The 14,068-nt window shown below is 34.8% G+C and overlaps 1 long non-coding RNA gene across 1 annotated transcript in view; it reads left to right on the top strand.

The window, feature by feature from the left end:
• Positions 1-200: 200 nt before the first annotated feature.
• Positions 201-14,068, top strand: part of LOC135413160 (uncharacterized) — a 155,454-nt gene continuing 141,586 nt past the window's right edge. The window contains exons 1-2 of the long non-coding RNA XR_010430114.1: positions 201-449; positions 7,906-7,973. This is a non-coding gene — a long non-coding RNA (uncharacterized LOC135413160). The remainder of the gene's footprint in view (positions 450-7,905; positions 7,974-14,068) is intronic.

Raw genomic sequence — 14,068 nt, 5'->3', positions numbered from 1 at the left:
CTTGCTTCTGGACACACATTGTTGTTTATAATAAAATAATTCCTGTTATAGTTTATGTTTTCGTACCAGTAAATCAAAGTGTGTGTAGTCAGGGAACAGCTCCAGAAAGCTACAAGTATTTTTAGTTTTAGCAATCTATATCCTCTTTTCCATTGACGTTACCAGGCCATTTTGGAGGAGGCGTTGAAGGGGTATGAAGGATAAACAAGTTCCTAATGAAACCATAGACTGAAAAACAACCTGCTGCATTTCTCTTTTATTACATTTTTCCTGCAACATAAACTGTTTTTGAAGTTACGTGAGTGGAAACATAAAGTACGAATCGTCTCTCCTTGTCCATCAGTTCTGCCTCATAATTCTTCTGGCTTGGAGTATTCTTTCCTCTTAGATAATTGCAAACAGCACAGGTTACCATTTTATCTCAAAGATGGCTGTACTCCCTCATTTTTGTAATGTAAAAACCCTGTTCATTCTTTTCTTTAAGAATTGTTTTAGTATTAGTTATCGCTTAGGTAGTTTCATTATTTATGTCAAAATGTGCTTATGGCTAGATCTCTGGACAATACATCATTGGTGTTATTTTATGTAATGTAACTTTCACTGTCATAATTTGAAGGGACTTTCATTGTTTATGCTGTTTCATAGGTTAGGCAGGGCTGAATTACTATGGAGGTGGTTAAAAAAGATGTGTCTGTCAATCAGTTAAGTAAATGAGAAGAAAAGATTTGGTACAATGCTTATAAACGGAAACTAAATCTTTGAGAAAGTTGAAAAAAAAAGAGAGGATGCATATATGATGTTAGAGGAGATGCAAACGAAGACATGGTTGATACAGTCTTCCCCCAAAATGTTCCATTCTCTCATCCCTCTGAGACTCAGTAAAACAGGATCTTCACTTTTCCAGTCATACGTGGGAATTTGCTTCCTGAAGTACCTTGAGCTGTGGCTGCTGGTTACCTCAAGGGCACTCAGAAGGATAAACCTCTATGCTTGTACTGTGCTTCACTCATGCTTTCCTCAGCATCTGCTACCGTGAACAACAGGTTGCAGGGTTACAAAGGACTTTAGAAAGGCAGTCCTTAGGAATTAATATGAAACTTCTTGATGCTCAGCATTTTTTAAAATTAAGCTAGCTGTTTGGCTGTCTAAAGGGAGACAACAGTGCCTAAACTTGGAAGTCTTATGTTGAAAATCCTCATCAAAGTTTCTTCTGATTAATGGATTTTAAATATCATTCAAGAAGCTTTAGCATGAAAATGCCACCAAAAATTCAATAAGAATGTAGAAACACAAGCTTTTTAATTAATTAGAAATGCTTTCTGAATTGGCAGAAAGCTTCCCCCTGGGGACCTCCCAAATATGCATAAAATACTAGTGTACACAGAATAAAATCTCACAGCAAAACAATGAGTTTTCTCTCTAGACTCAGTGCAGCACAAAGGAGAGCTCTGAAGGAGTTAGCTTGCTGCCAAACTAATTTTTCAATGCTTTTTCCTCATGTCTTCTCATTTTGTTGGTTCACTAGCTTAAGAACATAATTTGTTCTTCTTTTATATTTTTGTGCTATGAAGAAGGACAAAAGATTGGAAACACTGTGATAAGTTCCCCGAGGGCTCTTATTTCAAGAATGAACCCTGGTTTTATTTATTTTGTCTTTATTTTTTTTCAACGTAGGTTAGAAATTTTTTTCTTTGTCTGAAAACACATCTGCCTCCCCTGACTGCAGTGATAAAAGCTTTACACCTATGTGTAATCCTCAGCATTTATTTGGGGACTCTGCTGCAGACCTGCATTTCTTGAAATCCCATCATTGCAGTGTACAGATTCAGCACATGCTCTAGGTAAGGAATGCCTCAAAACTGTTCTTCATGCAGTTTAGGCTGAGCTGAACTGAACCTTGAAACAAAACATGCAGATTTATTCCCCTCACCCCCATGTGGGTAACATATGAAGGGTATTACTTTAAAAAACCCTCAGTGAATATTAAGGCTAAATCAGAAGAGTATTTCTCTCTTGTCCTAATGAGTACGCTCTGGCAAAGCTGCAGGTAGGGTTTCCTGTGTTGCATACCGTATGTTGCATCTGTGAAATACAGCACATGGATAGACCTGTGACCATTCATAGAGTGAAAGCAGCAATGTCTCAGTATTTTTGAGAACAGACTCTGAGAACAGAAAAACAACACCATAAAGTAAAAGAGCAAATGGCACTGTATAGCATTTTTGTTTCCTACATGCCCTTGCACCAGTCATTCAAACATGTGGTGGTATTAAACAGACATCTAGTGTGTTATTGCTACTTTATGTTGGGAGTACATTTCTGAAGTTCCTACAGGGATATTTGGGCACTAAAAAGAATGAGTAATTTGAGTGACAGTAACAGTGTAGCAGCAACAGCGTAGCAGCATTTCTCCTGGGCTGCTTATATTGCTGAGAAACCCAGGCAAAATGCCAAGGTAACATAGCTATACGGATCTGAAATTTGGATCTTTCTGTAGGATTATACTTTGAGCTATGTTGAAATCTCTTTATGGATTAAATTAGTGTGTGACTGGCTTTACCATATCCACACAGAGAAGTGAGATGACTACAAGAAACAAGCAGGAGTAATTTTATACTGAAAGAGTGTCTAATGTGTATTAAAGTTATCTCATGTTTTGTAATTATATCCTGATTGTCTTTTTACAAAAATACCTCTGGTTGTAAACAATCTATTGACACAATAGACTGTGCAACAACCCATAGTGTTTGAATTTATAGAAGTTTAATGATACCTTAATCTTTAAAAGCTCTTTACAAATTCTTCTTCAAAACAAGGTGTGGGCAAACATGGTAAGTTATTCTGTCTCTTGGTTTCTCTGTCTCCTTCTGTCTGCCATGAGATAAAGAAAAGTACAAGTGAAGTCAAACAAGTATATAGTATGAAAGCCATTCAATACATTACTTAAGCATATACCTAACTTCAAATCTGAGTTGCAGCAGTGTTGAATATCAGCGAGGACAGAGAAGTAATACCACCTGTGAGAAATTACATAGGTCTTCCTCTTTTCTAAGATAGCACTATCATTCATACATGCAGTATACAATACATAATCAGGCATTTCCCACTGTTTGCCTTCAGTATTTGTATTAGATTATTACAGTTTTTAAGTTTATTTTTTACATTATGTCAAAGAAGGACACATGTATAAGGCCCATTAATATTAAAATGAGCTTAGTTAAGATTACATCATAGTTGGGTTTTTTCCCTCTACACTTCTAACTGGGTAACACAAAAAACAAAATATGCTCACAAGTTCTCTTTCAGAAATATATAGAACTTAGAAGGTCTCCAACTAAATATTTTGAATTTTGTCTGTAAACATTATGCTTTGCATGCAATAAATATTTATAAGATTTCTATTAAATATTTTAAAAATTTGACCACCAGTCTGGGAGATAATGAATGGTATTATGCAAAAATGTGTACAGCTTCTGAAAGTGGTAGGGAAAATTGTTTCTTCTTCCTCCTCAATTTCTAAAGAGGGAAATGAAAAATGTGCTAATATCTTTCTCTGCTTTCTTCTCACTCAAATTTAGTTTTGGAACTAAACAAAAAGCAAAATAATATCAATAGTTTTCTGTGAAATTCAACATTTGGCTGTTTACCAAATGTATGGATATTTTTGAAAATGCCCATCTTTTCTGTTTTGACAAGCTCTTTTGCTGTGGTAATTTGTGCCAGAGATGCTTCTCAAAACAATAGGCCCTTTCAAAAACCTTTGTTCAAGAAGTATTTTTAAAAATATATAGGGTTAAAGAATTAATCCCTGTGTCATACCATAAACAGAACACTCTATTTTTGTTGAGAAAATACAATTTTATTTCATTAGCATCAAATTGTAAAATGTGAAAATTTTTTAACTGAAAATTTTCCTGGTCGGTACTCTTTTCAAATAAATTTTGTGTCAATTTATTGAAAGCACGTATAAACCCAAACTTTTTCTGAACCAAACTTCCTGACAGAAGTAATTTACAATATTAATGTAAAATTTTGCATTTTTGCTTCACCTAAGGGATGTTCTTTATTTGGACATTGTTACTTTTGCCTTCCCTCACCAATGACACGCAGCTGCATCTGTCACCGTGCCTGTCGTACTCAAAATTGGAAACATACTTCCCTCCTGATGGTGCACCTACTATGAAGCACACCCTTAATGATGAGATATTCATTTTTCTGAAAACTAAGAAAGTATGGGAAGTTTGTAATAGAAAGTTTGGAGGCTGTATTGCCCTTGTCATTGCCTGATTGAAAATGGTGTTCAATACCTCTTCACTCCTGAACTCATCTGTGTGCCCCTCTACAAATTCATCATCCTTTTGACTGAAGAAGATTTGGCTGTATATGAACTATGCAGTTCAAAACTGTATGAAACAATGTTCTTTTTGTGTTGCAGATCTTGATTATACCATTAAAATCAACCTATTGCTATTACCCTCATCATTTTTCAGAAGTGTAAGCAACAATTCAGATACAATAGATCCAGTCCTGTGAATTTGGACAATTTATTACAATGAAGAACAGGCTGTTCAAGTGTACCTTGGTAGAAATAAAGAAGGCTAGAATCAGAAATATATGTCATACTATAACTAATTTTCCCCCCTTTATGCTGTATTGCTGTAAATGCACTAATGGAAATTTGCCATGTAAGAAATACACCATGTATTGGAATGTCAACTCCATTTAGTTCACTGGTACACTTGAAGAGGAGAACCTTTTATACCAAAGGAATTATAAAATGTACTCCCATAATTAATGTACTATGGCAGAAAGGCAGAAATTAGTTTTCAGTACAGTCCCTGGAAATGGGTGGTGTCATAAAGCATGACAAATCAATGGTGCTGACCATTAATACAACTTTCTAAAAGTTAAAGCTTTTTTTGCTTTTCCAGATGTTTGCTTATGAGAACAATCCTGGTTTAAGCAATGAACTCCAAGAGCTTCAAGTTGTTCAGGAATCTGTTTCCCCTACTGTTTAAAGTTATTTGAAAATTACATTTTCACTGAGGTGCAAAAGTCACTTAAGTACCTCTGAAAAATATACATCTTATGCTCTGGTTATCATAGAGATGTTCACAAAGCATGCCACTGCAATAAATGAAAACTTTATACCTGACTTAGAAGGATGTAGAGTAAGACCTTCAAGTGTAATTTATTCATGAAGATCCATGAAGTAAAGACAGAGTGTTTAAGCTGTTCTGTTAGAACTGTGATAATGAGGGATTAGTAAACAGTTTTGAACACACATAAAAGTAGGTAAAACTTCTGTCATTCCATTCTATGATCATTAGATTAATAATAATGTAATATGCCATCATAGCAACTTTTCCTCAAATGCAAGTACAAAACAACTCTCAACTGAGAACAGGAAAGCATATAAATGTCATTCGAGTTTTCTTATCTTCCTACAGAGTCTGTAGGAACTCCCAGACATTTCCAAGGAAAGATCTAATACAGTGAGCTAAGTACTAAGGAAACTATTTTTTTAAACTGCTTGTGGGCCTGGTACAAGATTATCATGCATTTTCAGAAACTGCTTGTCCCATGGTACTGGTAACTTTTCTTTGTTTGGAATTTTCCATATTTTCTCCAGATATTTTCCATCTGCTTTTTTTTTTTTTTTTTTTTTAATGTAGCTTAAAAATTAGATGACACTAGTGGAAAGACTTTCATTTGCAAAATCAGAAAATAAATACAGAAAGGCTGTTGATTTCCTTGTCTTTGCTTCTTCTTTCTGTTAATTTCTTTTCCCTTTCAATTGTTTTGTGGACTTAAAAATGAGCACCCCATATTCAACCAGGACCATTCTTCTTTTATTTTTCCCCTCTTTTTCTTACATTCTTGTTTTGTTTTTCTTTCATTTCTCTCTTGTTAATGATCACATAAGACTAATAAGGAAGGTATGCTATTTAGCAATTTTCATACCATTGGAGAAAATCACTTAAAAATTCCTTCAATATTTTCTACATCTCAAGATATGTAGATTTATACTTTCTTTTAGCAAACAGGTGAATCTTTTTCATTCCTTAAATGAATGAATTTAGTGTTAGCTGATTAAATATTACAAAGGTTATAGCAATTTTTGTAGAGGGAACACCCAAGAAATTAGGATGGGAGTTCCACTGTACTATCACCATATAAGCACATGCTGAAATAGTTCTTCCTTTACAGTAGAAGCCTTGGTATTTTGGTGTTTTATGCATCTTCTTAACTTTAGAGTAATCCCACTGAAGTTAGAATCACAGAAGCCTCGAATGGTTTTGATTGGAAGGGACCTTAAAGATCATCCAGTTTCAAACCCCCTGCCATGGGAAGGGACACCTCACACTAGATGAGGTTGCTCAGCATCCCATCCAGCCTGGCCTTGTTACCCATTTGCCTAAGTTTGCTTTCGACCAGGACCTAAAAACAGTTGTGATTCTGAAGTCTGACATCCTCATGTGGGATTAAACCTCGCTAGCCATTTCTTGGATACCAAAGCATCCGAGAGTCCCCAGAAGCCTTGTCCATGGCTCTTCATGCTTACTGAACCGTTTCTGCTTGTCTTTTTACCCTGCTGTTTCTCAGAGAAAAAAAAGGAGAAAGCGTGGCATGTCCCCTACAGTGTAACGCTTCTGTTCTGCTGAAGACTGATAAGAGGAAATATTCTCTACTCTTTTAAGAACCTAGAGCTGCCATAAAATATCGTGTCAGCAATAACAGAAGCCATTGTCTTAATCTGGCTTTCAGCAAAATAGTTCATTTTAACTTGACATACTGCGTATGTTATGAGAGATGTTGTTTATTTCAAAAGATGTGTGTGTGTGTGTGTGTGTGTGTGTGTTCAGCTTTCCTACCACAGTTTTGAGTGCCTGAATATAGAAATAATTATAATTTTTCTCTTTTTATCTACTTGCTGTTGGTAGATAAAATAATAGAAAGAGGATGTTAAGAATGCAAAAACTAGAGAACATAAGCACACGAGGTAACAGATGGAAGTTACTATGGAAAATTCAACTTGAAGTATTTGTTAATGTTACTATTACACACTTATTCTTGCATTAGCAGGTATGTAACAAAATAACTGCTTGAAATACAAGATAACAGATATGTCTTTAAAACAGGGAAGTGATTATTAAATGGAAACATTAAAAATAAACAAACTTTTTTGCTAAGTTAGCCACCGGCATTGCTGTCTTTGTATATCATTGGCCACAAAAATTACCTGAAAGTCTGTAATCAAACACTTATTATTTTGGCTACAAAGATGGGACAAAATGAGTTTATCATAAATGAATATATCAAAAAATATATCAAATATCAACTAAGTGTTGGTAGCAATTTTTATTTCTGTGCTGTTAGAAGTAGAAGGATATAAAATGATTGATGAAAGATAGACATTATTTGTTTTAAAGAAATCAGCCTATCACCTAAAATCTACAGTAGGACACGTTATGCTAGTGTAGTCTTCCTGATGCAGTTCCAGATGGTAAAAGCACTGTATGCTTATCTCAGTGCTGTGATTTTAACAGAGAGACTCACAGACAAACGAGAGTCAGCAAATGGCCTGATGTGCTGCTAAAAAAATATTTATAACATTGTACTGTGTCACAATGAATGGAAATGACAGGTGTTGTGGTCTAATCTCTTCAGGAACATTCTGCTTTCAGACCAAAATATGAACAGATACAGTTTCTAAGTAATATCTTGGGACTCTGCACAGGAGCGCTCTTGAACACTTTATCAGAGGTAAAAGGGTAGGAGAAATGCTTGCTGGTAGCTGGAAAAGTGAACTGGAATTCAAGAAATTTGAATCATATTCTCATGCTTCTGTTTTTTATAATTATTTTTTTTTGCCTCTCCTGTGACACCAGCAATGTTTTGCAGGGTAAGGAATATGTCTTCAGTGTGAAAATCCGGTTCTGTCTGACTGTGTTTACTTGCTGGACTACTTGGTGAGTGCTCCCAGTATATGTAAGGATGTTTCTTCCTCTCTTTGGTTTGCAGACTACACATTAAGCACACAGTCAGTGCACACAGTCTCTGAGCTGCTGGATCAGAGAGTTAGCCAAAAACCCACATTGGCTTTTGGTCACTAGTCTGTAAAACAAGTAATGAAAAGTGTAGATGAAGGCAATGGTTAAAATAATATAATTCAGATTTTGGTGTATTAGAAGATGCTAAATGGGAAGGTGTAACTAGCTGTGGAGGAGAATTCTCTGACAGCAAATGGATGTATCCTTGCACTTAAAGGGAAATTGAGATTAGCTGTCAGAAAAGCAATAATAGTAGAATTTAAAGGAGGGATCAAAACTGAAAAGAACAAAGAGTACTTTGCAAAGAATCTCAGACAGAAAAACTGATAAGAAGCTGTCAACAGAAACAAAAGAAATTACAAATATTCTTAGCCAGCAGGTTAATGGATGTACTTTTTGCCACGCTCAGCACTGCAGGGAAAGTTGTGCTTTGCATTCAAATACAGTTGGGGAAAACTGGATGAATGAGTGCATGTTGACAAGATGGGATGCATTTTTAAGTTCAAAGAAATTTGAGGCACTGTAAAGAAATAGTAGTGTTTTTCTCAAGGAAACATGCAAATGAAAATGGAACAGCAATGAGTATTTTTTTATTATTTGATTAAACAACTTTTTTTTCAAATCACACATTTTATAATTGTCAGGTACAATCTCTCTGTGCTATTGAGCAGAGTGGAAATCTTTTACCCACTGAGAGTGTTTTATATATGTCTCTTTAATTAGCTAAATTTAAACTATATATTTCTTTAAGAAACATGAAATGCATTTGTAGAGCTTAGAAACATTCTTTTTAGAGAAAATGATAAAGCCTTCTATAGCAGGAGAAAAGCAATACAATCCCAAATTCTGGTGAGAGGCAGCCACATGAAGAGCGTATGATGCTCCGCATTAATTGTTCCAAAACGTAATACCCAAGTTACTGAGAAGTTTGTGAACTAGCCTGAACAGCCAAATGCCATTTCCTGTGCATCTGTTTGGCTTCTAGGGTTGCCTCCCCACTTTCTGTGCAGAGGAGAGAAAGGAAAACAGCAGAACATGGATGTGAATACATTTCTTAAGAAAGTGAAAAGAATAATTGGCTCTTATAATAGTCACAAGTGGTGACTATGTGGAGGGCAGACTGGAAGACAGATGAAGCTGTGATCTGAATTGGGCAACCCACAACTTTCACAAGCTAAAAGGTTGGTCTGAATAGCCTACAGAGATGTAAAATTGCAAGGCAGGTCATGAAAGTATTTAGCTGTGTTTGCAGTCTACTTGAGTTCTGCTCATTGAGCTATGCTTTCTCTGCTAAAGATGTCTCTTACAAGAAATAATAATTAAAAAAATGGCTGTAATTTTCAAATATGATTTCTGTATTTTCTTGCATTTTGTGTGTAGTCTTTTCAGGACAAGTTGTCCCTAGATTGGGAAAGCTTACAATTATAATATTTTGACTAGCTCTTTGGTGATACCAGTTGAGTTTTACTCTGAAAAATCCAGATGTTATGTAATTTCTTTCTCTTCCTTCCAAGAATCTGAAAGAATGCATGTATTCAGATAGGTTAAATGGAAGTATCGCTCAGCTCTTTTACATATAGGTCACATTTATTCAAGTGGAAAAGAGAATTTCTGCTGACCTACATTGCTCATCATACATTTAAAACCCTTTATCACTGCTGACTTTATAATATAATCCTTTAACAAATTTTATTGATGTGTTCCAAATACCTCTGTGGAAACTAATATATGAGTAAATTAGAACAGTTTTTATGTGCGCAGATTTCCACATAATCTTTTCCCCAAAAGGATGAAACTCCCAATTTGGCTCTTTATCAACTTTGCGAGTTTCTCTTTTACTGTATATCAACTTACAGCAGTGAGTAATCTTTGTTCTGAGACTTTATATAGAATGAAGAAATGTGCTTGATAGTAGGGTTGTTGAATAATACCCAGATGTCCTGTTGGACAAGAAACATATTTGCAGAACAGGAAGTGGGTCTGCTTTACTCCTGAACAGAAGTACCAGAGCCCAAGTAGAATGCTAATCTCAGGTTTTTTGTCAGGATATTTGCATCACCTCTTCCTGCCATAGGTAACCCCCCCTTATATTAGGGGGATCAGGAATAATGGTTAGCATGCTCCTTAGCACAACATGGCATTTCATTACAGAGAAACTTTTGTTTCTGGTGTAGTTTTTCTGCTCCAGTATACTTCAGTACCATTCTGTTATTTGTTACTGGATTGCAAACTAACTGAACAAATTAATAATAAGAAAATTGAACTGATCGTGTGAGTTTACTTAACTAGCTGTGCAAATTTTTCAAAGGGCTCTTCTCTTTTTATTTAGCTACTTTTATGGTGTTCTTCATAGATTAAAATTCGACCATGAAGTTTCAACATGAACTTTGGATCACTTTAATTCTTAGAACTGTAACAAGAAATTTTCATTCTTCATTCACCACGAACCAATAATACATTTCCAAACTGTTTTAGACAGAAGGGTTAAACTGAGCGCCAAATGAGCAGATGTATTTACACTGTCCACATTGTCAGCAGGGGTAACCATAAAGACCCAAAAAAGTAATGATTTTGCAGCTTTTTTGGGTGTTCTGAGGAGCAGTAATTGGCTCATTCTTCTACTGTGCAACTCTTCTGTTTGCATGTATTTCAAAGCAGCAATTACTTATCCAAATAACTGTTTGGGATAATTTTTTAAAAGTCACAGTAATATTACTGCCAAATTTAGAGTAAAAGAAAACATTCTTTGCATAAAAAAAATCATGTATTTACATAATTAAAAATTTAAAGTCATCCACGATGGAACTTTATCCATTCAGGACTACATCTTCAGTAGTTTTATAGAATGGGGTGATTTTCTTTAATAATACGCTTTGATATTTAGTATTTGTAAAATGATTATCATTGCATAATAATCAACTCAAAGGAACAAATAATCTCCAATGGAATTGATTCTGTTCAACAGAAATGGCAAGTGTTACTTTGCATTACAACAGAAAAATATCACCTCCATTATTTTGGGTCTGTAATGCTACTGCAATTACTATCAGCATCGTTACTAGAATTCTTTAAGTTATATGATTAGTAGTTATAGAGGCCATAAAAGTAACTATTGTTTCTATTGATTACTTTTAAAATATTTTAAACTGAGTGCAGCACTTATAATTGCAGTTTTATTTCCTGTTCTTTTTTCTCCTTTTACTGAATCATATTTTATTTTCCTTGTCACTTTCTTCTTCAGTTGTGAGGCTGTGCAAAAAAAGACTTCTTAGAGAGAAACATATTCTTCAGGATGCTGGAATGTTTTGTCAAAACCAGCATGCTAATTGGATTCACCCTCCCTCTTCAGTGCTTGCCTCCCTTCTCTGCCACTCAGCAAATTGCTCATCTGGCTCCCACATTCCTTTGTATTATGACCTCTTTTGCTCTACTTTCAATTCTTCCCTTTTTTGTTTTTTCTTAGTTCTGTGCTTGTCTATCTGCAGTATCAGCTCTACAACTCTGTGATGTGTACAGGGAGAGAGGCTTGTTCTCCTTTTCATCTTGGTTAGGTCTCTGTTGACTTATGATATAATTCTACATTGTACCCTCAGCCTACATTAAAATGTGAGTTTGTCTGGTTGAGGGTCATTACATCACTTGCACCTTTAGGAAGTACTTCTGAAAGAGGCTTTGTTTTTACAGCTCTCCTACAATTCTGAATCAAGAAAAGAGTGCCTGATAAGGAGATGTGCTATAAGCTTTCATTTTGAGCCTTTGTTTCATGCAAAATGAGCTTAAATTACGCAGTTTTCAAATACAACAAGCACTATTTCTGAAAGTTACCCTTTTTAAAATGTCATATTTCAGCAGTCATTTCTGTCCTTTTCTTTCTTACTGTATTCATGTTATAATCAAACTATATTAATCTGTTTAATGATACTTACTTTGCCTGAAAATGATTGAAATGCAGGTATTTCTAAGTCTAGGCATATATTTGCAGTAAAGAAGGTCACTTTTGTCTTTAGCTTTCTGAAGAAACATGTCCTCCTCCTATACACTGTAAAAAGCAATACGGTCACTGCCTTTATTGTCAGTTGTTTGCTTTAAATGCTAAATCCTTTCTAAAACCCATTGCAGATCTTAGGGGCAACCCATCTGCAGATTTATAGCCTGTCCTTATCAGCATTCTATTTTAATGAGTGCAATTCATATCCCTCCACACAGCTAAGGGCCCACCATTTTCATGCCAGTCCATCCTCCTTTTAATTAAGGTATATTTTTTTCTTGTTCCTCTCAATGAAAGACAGGAATTCAGTGTTAAATAAATGCTCATTTAAGTGTTGATGGAAGTAATAATGGTAATGTAAACAATAGAAATAACAAAACCTTTCTCTTAGTCATTGAACCAGAACATGAACGTTCTCTGTCTGATTATGCAACATGAAATCATTAGCTTTCTCCACCACAAAAATAAATCTAAACCTACAAAGATTACTAGACATTCTATGAACTTTCAAGTATATGGACAAAGTGAAATCCCTAAAGCAACATATTCCATCTCCAAAAATGTATTCAGAAAATCCACATAAGTCAGTGGTTCTCTAGACTGTACTATATAGCACATAGGTACCAGAGATACTCAGTCCAGAGTATCATATCAATCATATCATATCATATCATATCATATCTTGTATCATACTTTGTTTTCTGGTTTATTTTCTACTTTTTCTTTTTTATTGTTTTTTGATGTGTGGTAGTGTTCAGCTGTGCTCTTTGGTTTTTTGGGTTTCAGTGCTCCTATCAAAATTGAAGGTGGAATAGGTGTGATATTGACAGGTAACCCTCCAGCTAAAAAGGGGAATAGTCCTACCAAGTGTGTAGGTCACTTTGTGAAGTTATGGTGATCATTCTCTGGAACGTGGGGAAACTTTTGCGATTTTGTTTATCTTCATATTAATGATTTAAACTTTGATCTAGTCTTCAAAATGGATTGTCCTAAATACTGAAATTAAGAGAAAAAGAATAATTGTGTGTTACATAATTTGTCTTCATGTCTCTAAACATGAAGGTAGGCTGGAATAAGAGAAACTGAGCTTTTTAAACCCCAAATCTGCTAATTTTGGCTTTAAATTTTAGGCTTTGTTTTAATATGTTTTAGACTTCAAATATGTAAAACATATTATTAGACCTGGTCTTTGGAACAAGAATCATTTTCTGAATACGGGGTTCATAAGGCCAACATAAGGTATTTCCAAACCTGTTTAAATGCTATTCAGTCTTGTTATATTACAAGTAATACACAAATGTTAGGTCCTGATAGCAAAAGATATTTTTATTTCCCCACTATTTCTAGCCCTGTCTTTATAGCAGTTTGCTGTTATACCAGAATAACCAGAATGGTCAAATATTTAAAAAATGGTTAATGAAATGTGAAATGTTAGAAGGAATTTTATTGTCCATTTTGGAAACAGTGCAAAAATAAACAAATACGTAAGTACCAATCCCAGTACCTTTAGCAACAAGAACAGCACGCTGTCTAAATAGTGACAATCAATTCAGTGACTTGCTTTCTGCAATTAAAAGCTGCCATGCAAAAAGGAAAGTGTTTAAGCACGAACTCCTCCATCTAGGGATAAGCATGCATTATTATTTTGTTCATAATTGTGATTGCCTTCAGAATATCAATTTCTGAACAGAAACTCAAAAGCCTCTGTGGCTAATACCATCCTCTGCAAATGGATTTTATAGCATATTTCAGAAAAATATCAGGAAAACAATTATTTATCTGGAGCCTTAAGAATAACTCTACTACTGAATACAGAGTATAGTCAAGAGATCAGAAAGGGATAGCAGAGTATAAGTATCTTTTTCTCTAAGAAATTTGATCTTTAAAATATCATAAAGAGATTACAGGTGTGACAAAAATGATTTTTCAGAACTGGTTTCCTATTTTTATGGCATTATGGTAACTACTTTATGCATAATATATAATATATAATGTTGCAGCCATATTGTGGCTGAGATCAAATTAG

This window comes from Pseudopipra pipra, chromosome 4 (genome assembly GCF_036250125.1).
Source record: "Pseudopipra pipra isolate bDixPip1 chromosome 4, bDixPip1.hap1, whole genome shotgun sequence".
NCBI classification, from domain to species: Eukaryota; Metazoa; Chordata; class Aves; order Passeriformes; family Pipridae; genus Pseudopipra; species Pseudopipra pipra.
This window is presented reverse-complemented; position numbering and strand designations above follow the sequence as displayed.